Here is a 9,817-nt window from a genome sequence, read left to right as displayed (position 1 = left end):
CTTTTTTCTTTCTTTTTTCTTTTGTTTTTATCACATTTGGTGATTGAATGAGTGTGGGGATCTTTCATCCTTTTTTTTACGTCCTGTTCTTTTCAATTCTTCTTTAATTTCCTTTCGCCTTATTGTAGTATAGCTTTGGTTCGTTATGATTGCAAATATTTTACAATTAATTGTATTGTATTTGTTTTTTCTTTAAAATAAAACTCACATTGATTAGTCAATTCATTTCTGCGCTTTAAAGGATGGCATGCACACACACAAACACACAGTATGACATAAAAGTGAAGTAAGCAAATGGAAAGTAAAGTAACAATGCGACATAAAATATCAGCTACACAAAACCCATAGTACATGAACAAAGTGCATTACTGTAATTTGAACTGAACGCGTACACGTTCTAATGGTATTAGTGTTAACCTTGACCGACCCCTCCCCGACGGTAACCTCAGAGTCGGCTGATTTGCACAGGAGCGCTGAACAGTACATCCAACATCGTTTGCTTTTCCTTTTGCTGCCTTCTGGAGACAAAACTCCGACACTCGGATCGTTTGCCGCAAAAGCCCCTGCGAAGCGCATTATTTAATGACTAATCATTGTAGTACGAATTTGCAGCAAAACAAGTAGCAATTGCTGGAACAAAAAAAAAACGAACCAAACTAAAACATACAAATACGTAAGCTTATGATAGCAGTACAGTACCAGTACATTTGGTGGTGGTGGTGGTGATGATGGTGGTTTCGAAGCTCGTGTCACGTGCAACACAACGGCAACATAACTAAACAACTACTTCACTCGTAACAGTACCGTTAGGAAATAGCGTATGAAGGTAGAGGGAACCAAATATTAACTATATATGTCGCTCGCTGGTCTCTTCTACGCCAAACCAGCATACATGCTCATAGCACTTTGTAAACAAATAAAGCATTCATCCGCGCATAACGAGGAGAAAAAAAACACCACACCATAGCAGTAAATGAAGATGAAATAGTGTCCGATTACCTCCGAACAGGCAGGGATCGTAAAAAATAAAACGTAATACAATACAAAACACTGCCCGTCGTTCCTTAGCCGGAGCTAAAAGTAAAGTAATCAACAGGCGAAACATGGCAAATGAAAACAAATAAAAAACTTTCATTGATGTTTCACTTTTTTTTAATTGCAAAACGATCCCACATCAATGCAAAATTTCATTGTCCATCAATCGGACTTATTTTGTTGTTGATTTTGATTATGTCAAGTGTTACAAGTGTAACATTCAATAGAAATTCTTGACAGAAAAAGGAACAGAACATGTGGCTTCAAAATCTAAAATGTCTCCGCGGAATACATGCTTAACGAAGCAGCAAAGTGTAAACTTTTCCAATACAGAGAAGAAAAAAAAAACTACAAATAAAACAATGTACAAACAATGTGCAAATCGGCATTACTGTCACCATTGTTATTTTCCTCGCTTTCAAAAAAGAAATATACAAACACGCTTATTGTTAAATGTAAAAACAGATCAAAAGTTAAGATGGAAAACAGTAACTGCAAATGCAACTTTTTCTCTCTCGAAGCGCACACACACAACCCCCAGGGCAGAAATAAACGGATAAAAGTAAAACAAAAGATAAAATAGATAAAACTTTTGAACAAATACAAAAAAGAGAAGAAACAGAAAGAAACAAAATAACAAACAAAAACAGACAAACAACTAACAAACAAAATGAAGAAAAAAAAAGTGAAAAGGAACAAAGGAGATGGACAAAACACTACAAAACTAACAAAACTCTATACAATTATATATATACATCTATTTACTCTAGTTACCAAATCAGTGTATAAAAAAAGCAAAGATGTATGTATGTATATTCAATGTTTCCTCTTCAACTTTTGTGTGACGGCACAAGCACAGCGAAAATAAAAACAACTCAACCTATTTATACTATTCTGGCTACGTGAATAGCGAGTATCTAGCAGGATCTATCGAAAAAACAAAGCGAGAAAGATGCAAAGAGTTGTAAAACTGGCTAATATATAATTACTACTATAGCCCACTGTTATAATCCTGTACCACCAATACCTGATACAGAGCAAAGCTTGTAGTGAGGGATTCGGATTATTTTTTAAAAATATTTCTGTTTTTATATGATTTGTTGCGTAATGGTTTATACCAGGGGTCTCCAAACTACGGCCCGCGGGCCGCATGCGGCCCTCAAGAGCTTATAATGCGGCCCACGATGACTTTGCCAGAGTTAATATAAAAATTACATTACTATGAATTTTTAAAATTAAAATGTATTTTTTACTTTTCTTAGACAAAAATCAAGCTTTAGTAACACGAAACTGTACAAGTATCGTTGGTATTTTATTATAAACACGAGATTTAAACGTTCACTCATCAGTTAAAGGTAGCGTCAAATGACCCTCAACATAGTTGTTTTTGAAGCAATGCGGCCCGGGAGCTGAAAAGTTTGGAGGCCCCTGGTTTATACCAACGAGACAGTACATTTTGATTAGTGTACATTGAAAGAAGGCAAGTCCTTTCGCGAATCACGAACCCCATCATCGCTTGAACTGTGTAGAAAGCACAACTTAATACAGGGGTTTTCGCCCGTCTTTTGTTTTTCACTACTTACATAGGTTTCATTGCTGCAATCACTAATGTTGATCTCATTTTGTCTCCTTTTTTAATTATCGTCTCTTCATTGTTTTATCTATTTTTTACTGTTTTACTTGCTTATTTTGTTGAAATTTTCCCATCATTTTTTCAAAAGTTTCTATAATTTTACAATGTATTGTCATTTTTAGTTAGCAATTTCAGATTTTCTTGCCTTTATTTAGGTTTCAATACATTTCTTATTTTATTTCATTTTTCTTAAAACTTCAAATTTGATGTCATTTTATTTATTGCATTCTATTAATAATTTCGGGTTTCCTTCGGGTTTCGGTAATATTATTATTATATTTTAAATTCTGAATTATAGGTAATATTATTTTAATTTTTGATACGTGTTTTATTAAACAAAATACTGTAACATAAAATTAGACGTATCAGATTTATTACAAGTTTCAGTAGAATTACAATCTTAGACAATTACAATCTTAAACAAACACACTTTAAAATCACTCCATCAAGCTGTAAACAAAATTCTCAACATAATCGTACTTGCTTAAATTAAGTATGTTGAGTGTTAACTTATATTTTAATGTTCTGTTTTTTTTAAAGAAATAATGTTAGTAAACACATGCTGATTAGTTGATGTAATCATTCAACATTTAATTAATGACTTGACGATATATCTGATCATAATGACATTGTATGAACAAGTTGGGATAATTTATTTTTTCGTTTTTTGTTGCAAATATTTGTTTGGTACTTGCTACAATGCTTCAACTAATTATATTTGACTATTTGAGTTGTCAAGAAAAACTATAGAAAACTACTTAAATTATAGTTTTGAAGCAGTTCTACAACAGGTTTGCGACGATTGCCACAAAACAATCTTGAAATGGAATCCTATGCAAACCATTATTATAAAAAAAACACATTTAAAAGGCAGAAAATACACTTGCTAAGGACCAACAATACGATTTTTGTACAGATGCAAAGGTGATGGATTTTTTTTTTATTTTTGATTTTCAATTGGTAAAATTTTTGTTCACACTTTTATTTTCACTCCTTGTTAAGGAAAGTGTCCTTATTTGCCATGCAGCGATTGAACCAAACATATAGAGAAAAGTAAAACTGAATGAAAACAACCGTTTCAAAATCAAAACATCTTTGGTGCAGCATATTTTGTACGATGTTGTCTATTCGAAAGGAAAACATAAAACGAATTATTACTCTAAAACTGCGACATTGTTCGTTGAAAAAATAGGAAAATTTGCCTGATTTTTGCTTTGCTCACAGTTAGCTGATCAACTAAGGGGTTCAATAGACTGCAACAACAACAGAAACATACGAACAAAGACTCCAAACTCGAAACGATCGTTTTTTTTTACCCAAAAACGCCCCCGGCGCTATGTTTGTATGGGGTGATGGTGTGTGATGGTGAACCATTTTTGACTGAACGGAGGGAAACATTTATATAAACAAAAAACAAAAAAAAACCATACCGAACGAGAACAACAAAAACGAATCAAGTGCAATTCACAAAACAAAACAAACAAACAAAAACAGAAAGCGAAATTAGGAAAGTATTAGATAAAATTCGACCGACGATTAAAGTTTGGTGTAGTAGCAAAATTAAGCAACACTTTGGTGTAGCGCTCGAAACATTCGTAGAACATTACCCTGGGACTGATACACGCGCTAGTGTTTGTGTGTACGCGATGTTGTGGTGGATTGAAAAAAAATGTAGCAATTTAAAGGACAATTCGGAAGAAAGACATTTAAAACTGTAACAGTTTTGTGGTCGATAAAGATGATACGAGTGTGTGTGTGTACGTATTTCGCAAAGTAATATTTGTAGAGCAAACGGAACAAAAAAAAACCGGAATGTTAGTTAAAATTTACATCAGCAGAAAGTTAGCATGCGTACGATAAACAGTAAAACGGTTTTTAAATTATTTTTAAATTTATTTAATTTCTAAAAATAATTGTAAATAGATGCTACTACCGGTAATGGCAGCGCGCGGGGGCAAGTGCAGTGTGAGAGAAGTGGGACATCGAAATTGCTGAAAACCCAACGGGGGGTGTACACGCTCGCTGGGGAGCGTTTTTTGATAGTTGTTTGTCTGTGTTTGTATGTGTATGTATGTGTGTAAATAGTACTTAAATCGAGCTACTCTTACAACTACTACTGGACTAGTACTTTCAAGCTGTAAAACATGAGATATAACCGTAATCAGAGTATACGAATGCATGTAAAATCATACACCACACCCTGTGCAAGGTGTGACAAAATGTAGGCAAAGGACCCCTTTCCTTCAACACCTCACTTTAAAACGGAGAATGAGAGAGAAAGAGAGATAAAACACAAGCGAACAAGCTAAGGCGATGATGGTGGGTACTGCAGCAGCAACAACAACAACAGGTGTGTCTTATTTAACAGTTTTGCCTTTGTTTTGTGCAAAAATAAATGAAGTAATTTTTCCTCCTTTTGCTGTTCCCACTACAATTGTGTACAAAATTAAAGCAAAAACAAGAAGGATCACTGACGATGGGACAAATTACTAAATGCTACAAAAAATAAAAAGGAGTAAAGGGAAAGAAACTCCCACTTAAACGCTGGGCTGCAGATGATGTTGATGTTAACAAATGAAACACTATATTTAAACAAGACGAGAATGGCATTATAAAACATGTAAAGTTACATTCCAAAGGAAAAGAAGCGAAAGAAAGTTGTTCCATAACAACAAAAAATTGAATCGAAATTTGAACGTGCGAGAAACACGTATTCAACTGACGGTGTAGCGCGTAAATGTAAGCGCGGTGTAAATGTAGAATGCCCCCAAAAAGAAAAAAAAAAAACAAATAGATTATTATATACACCCAGCCACACAAGCGCATAAAATGATACATTTATTCTAAAAAAAACAAAAATCATCTGATCGACATTTGCAAATTGCAAGCTCGTTCTGTGTGACTAGTGTGTCAGTAGGATACATTTCGCTGTAAACGGAATGGTTTAAAGAAAGATAAGGGGGAAAAATGATACAAAATGCAAAACAACAAAGTGCATAAGTGCAAAGCAGCAGCAGCAGCAGCAGTGATCACAATGAAAAGTGCAACTATATTAGGAGAGGTGTGTAAAGCTGTGAAGAAGATTATTACCACAGGTGATAGAGAGTAGAACAAACTGAATATTAAGAGACAAGAAAAACAAAATCTAAAAACAAAACTTGTAACTAGCTTTGACCGGACATAGTGTATATATGAAAAACAAAAATCTATATATATACATATATATATACATTTCATTTGAAGACTCACCAAATAAAAATAAATCGAAGTTGATATTGTCATATGCAGTGTTTTTAATTCATTTTTTTTTTGTAAAATCATTTTTTCGACGGGTTGTTGAATGGAGTGTTGAAAATCATGCTGAAGAAATTAAAAATTATTACAGGGTTTTTCAAGCCAGTTTCAAATGTAAACGTTGTTACTCACCGCGTACAAGATCTGATCTTTCATCAGTTTGATATTTCAGTTCCATCATCAAAATGTTTCATTTCTTCAGAATTATTTTTAACACTTCTCAAGCAGTTGATGTGTTGAAAATCATGCTGAAGAAATTAAACATTATTATGATGAAAATTGTTCAATCAATTTGGAAAAAAACATTTTACACACAGTTTTTTCACGGTGAATAACAATACAGATAGTCCCCGAGATACACGGTAGAAGATAACGCGGATTATGGATACGCGGTTTTCTATATTTGACAGTTCTTTGAGCAAATTGTACTGATTTGACAAATCAATTGCAAAATGCCAAATAATGTTCTTTTTCGATCGAATGTTAAAAATCCTTTCAAAAGTTTTAAAACGATTATATTCAGTCAGAATCATATCAAATATTTAATTAGGTTGCTAAAACCACCCCCTAATTGCATTATTGTACGAAAATTTGTGATTTTATATACTACACTATTTTAGCCGGTCTCGTCGTCAATCCGTACGACTCAAATAACATGCCTATTATGGGCTCAAGCCCCAAATGGACCGTGCCACCAGGCGTAGGACTGACTATCCTGCTATGGGGGGTAATCCATAAGTCACCAGAAGCCAAACTCACAAGTGGGTACAGGAAGGCCTTGACCGACAACGGTTGTTGAGTCAAAAGAAGAAGAAGAGACTATTTTAGCTTCGACTTATGCGGAAATTCGAGGTACGCGTTATTTTGCGGCCGTTTTCGGTCCCCAGATAACCGTGTATCTTGGGGACCACCTGTATTTACATTCCAAATAGACTTATAAAACCCTTTGTTAATTGACCCAATGATTTTCAAATCATTATGAAAAATCATTATTGTCGAATCATTATTGAAAAGCTTTTCATAATTTTAAGTGTAAAAAAAACATGCTCAAACATTTGCCGACCGCTGCAATGTATGGATATTTTTTCACAAGATCATCTTATGCTTTCAAAGTCGCCTGAGTACCTTATGACACTCTTTAAAGCCTGCATACAAAGAAATAAAGAATTTAAAAAAAACTCATGCCACATGCTGAGCATTTCCAATGTTTTTCTTTGGCCACTTGAACCGTAGATGCAATTATGCATGCTGATCACATCAGCACATGTAATTATTTTAAGAAGAGAGAACAAAATCCATCATACCAAAACGATTGATGAAACGTTTAGAATGTCAATGGAAATACATTTTCATATATCTCAAATCACTTAAATTTAAAACAATGCAATTCTGTGACATGATTGACGTTGACTCTTCACTTTCATTCATTCGCGTCTTTAACAATACAGGTGATATTTGACGACATTCACATAATCATAACATTGATTTGTATCGCACCAAAACTATCACTCTGTGTCAGAAAAGAGTTCAGAAAGTACTTTAATCGCATATCAGAATCGCTGGAAAACCCTGTAATTATGCGAAACTTGCGAATTGTTTGGAAAAAAATTTTTAAATATTCTTCTTCAACATCTGTACCTTATCGGGGAAAATTTTTTTTTATCACAAATACTTCAAAAATTGTTTTCCGTGGTCTAGACTCTACAGAATTGATGATGATTAAATTTCTTATGACATGGTTTCCCAAGAATATTTAACTTTTTCCCTCATTCGATCATACTCAATAGTTGGTTGATAGTTCCTTTACATCCACTGTCAATGATGATTCCGCTTTCACCGAGCTCTCTGTCTCTCTCTCTCTCTCTCTCTCTCTCTCTCTCTCTCTCTCTCTCTCTCTCTCTCTCTCTCTCTCTCTCTCTCTCTCATACACTGTTTCCATAATAACCTTCACAGAAAACTGTTTCCATAATAACCCTTACATCCAATACAGCACGAGGCTAATGATATATTAAAAATCAAGTTGTTTGATGTGGATAAACGTGTCACATTAAAAACTCAAAGTCAATAATTTTCAGGCAATGTTTTGATATCGTATGTTTACTGTCATTTTTTGACATAAATGCCAGTGGTTCTAGTTTTTATTATGCTAAAAAAAATTAAATAATATTGAAGAACTACAAAACATTACAATGCAGTGCTGTTTGCGCTTAAATCTATGCATTTGTTTGACAAATAAACTAACTTTATATTGAAAGAAAGAAAAAGTTGGAAGGTTCGTGTCCTGTTTGCGTTGATGTCTAATCGGTAATGAATAATTGTTATTGGCCTGTTGGGCTACATTTTATTCCGCAATTCATTAAATAACACAATTAATTCAATGCAGTTACTCAATCTTCACTCTTTAAGCTTCCGCCGCCAAGTGTCTCAGGCATGTTTTATTGGTGGCTTATTACTTTCTGATACTGATGCTCCTGATTTACTCTCGTCCATCTCGTTGTATGTTCCCTCTCGTTCCCTTCGTCCTCGTGATCCTCTGTCAATTGAAACACGTCATACTCTCTATACTTTCAATGATCCTATTCTATCCTGTTTCAGGTTGTTTAACCACTTTTACTATCTCTTTGATTTCGACTCCTCTCTCAACTCTTTCCGTAACCGTATTTTTTCTTCTAATTCTCTTTAATTATTCTTCTAAGTTTCTTTAAGTTTTGATAGTCTCTACGCTCTACCTTTGTTTTTTTTTTCTTTAATTTTTTTGCTAGGTCTAGACTAGTTTAGTTAGGCTTAGTTTTTCATGAATTATTTTGTTTATTTGTTAGGGTTTATTTAGTTTTAAGTCTGCCTTATTTAGCCTTGATGGCGGATATTGTATTAATAAATGAAATGAAATGAAATGAAATGAAATTGCTTTTAAGCTGTGTGGATGATGTATTGCAATAGTTTAATGCTGATGTAAACATTAATATTCCAAAGACTTGGCGACGAGATTTTTTAAAGTTTCCTGTTCTATGCTTACTATCAACGGCAAAAAAACTGCAAGTAACATACAGCCCTTTTGCATTTGTTATCTATTTATACTTATTCAGCTTAAATAATCAAAACAAAACACCTGTGCCTTTCCTCGAAAAGTAGTGAATGATATTCACAACAAATAAATGCTATATTAGGATTGTTCAAACGTGTCCCTGAAAAAGCTTATCTAACCTTATTTTCTTTGGTTAAGCGATTTAACTGTTCACTAAGTTTTTGGAAGCAATGCGTCACGCATGACGTAACTTCTTCCAGGTGGTGTTAGATTTGGAATCAGTGCGATATCTAACCTGTACATAACTGTACCTCCCTTTCCGAACCAAGCAGAGTGGCGCAGTGGAAGCGTGCTGGGCCCATAACCCAGAGGTCCGTAGATCGAAACTACGTTCTGCTATGCTTAAACGATTCTTTTTTACTCTGCTCCTGTCTCTTCCAACACCTTGGTTTGTGTTTGCAATTCAATGAAATAAAGTAAATCGATAAAAAATCCTGCGAGAGAAAGAGTATGGGGTGGGTTGAATAATTAAAAAGAATGTTGTAAAATAGCATGGCTTTGTTTCATTTTTTGCATGGTTTTATTAAGAACAGTATCGCACCTCGTGCCTGTTGGACGAATGTACATTTTTACATTAAAGAATAGCTCACTTAATTGATAATAGAACGTAACATACACGATCAATAAATGTGGAACGGGAAACCCACAATTACATGCAGTGCAATAAGAGACAAACGATTTAAAAATACAGAAAACGAAACATCGCGGGACAACTTAAAAATAATTAGAAACGACTACAAATTTTTGAGAAGACACTAAAACATCATTAA

General features: G+C 34.1%; 1 non-coding gene across 1 annotated transcript; it reads left to right on the top strand.

Moving 5' to 3' along the window:
• Positions 1-9,314: 9,314 nt before the first annotated feature.
• Positions 9,315-9,386, top strand: Trnam-cau (transfer RNA methionine (anticodon CAU)). The gene has a single exon. It is a non-coding gene; the product is annotated as a tRNA-Met (tRNA).
• Positions 9,387-9,817: the final 431 nt, after the last annotated feature.

The sequence above is a fragment of the Anopheles coluzzii genome, chromosome 3 (genome assembly GCF_943734685.1).
Source record: "Anopheles coluzzii chromosome 3, AcolN3, whole genome shotgun sequence".
In the NCBI taxonomy this organism is placed as follows: domain Eukaryota; kingdom Metazoa; phylum Arthropoda; class Insecta; order Diptera; family Culicidae; genus Anopheles; species Anopheles coluzzii.
This window is presented reverse-complemented; position numbering and strand designations above follow the sequence as displayed.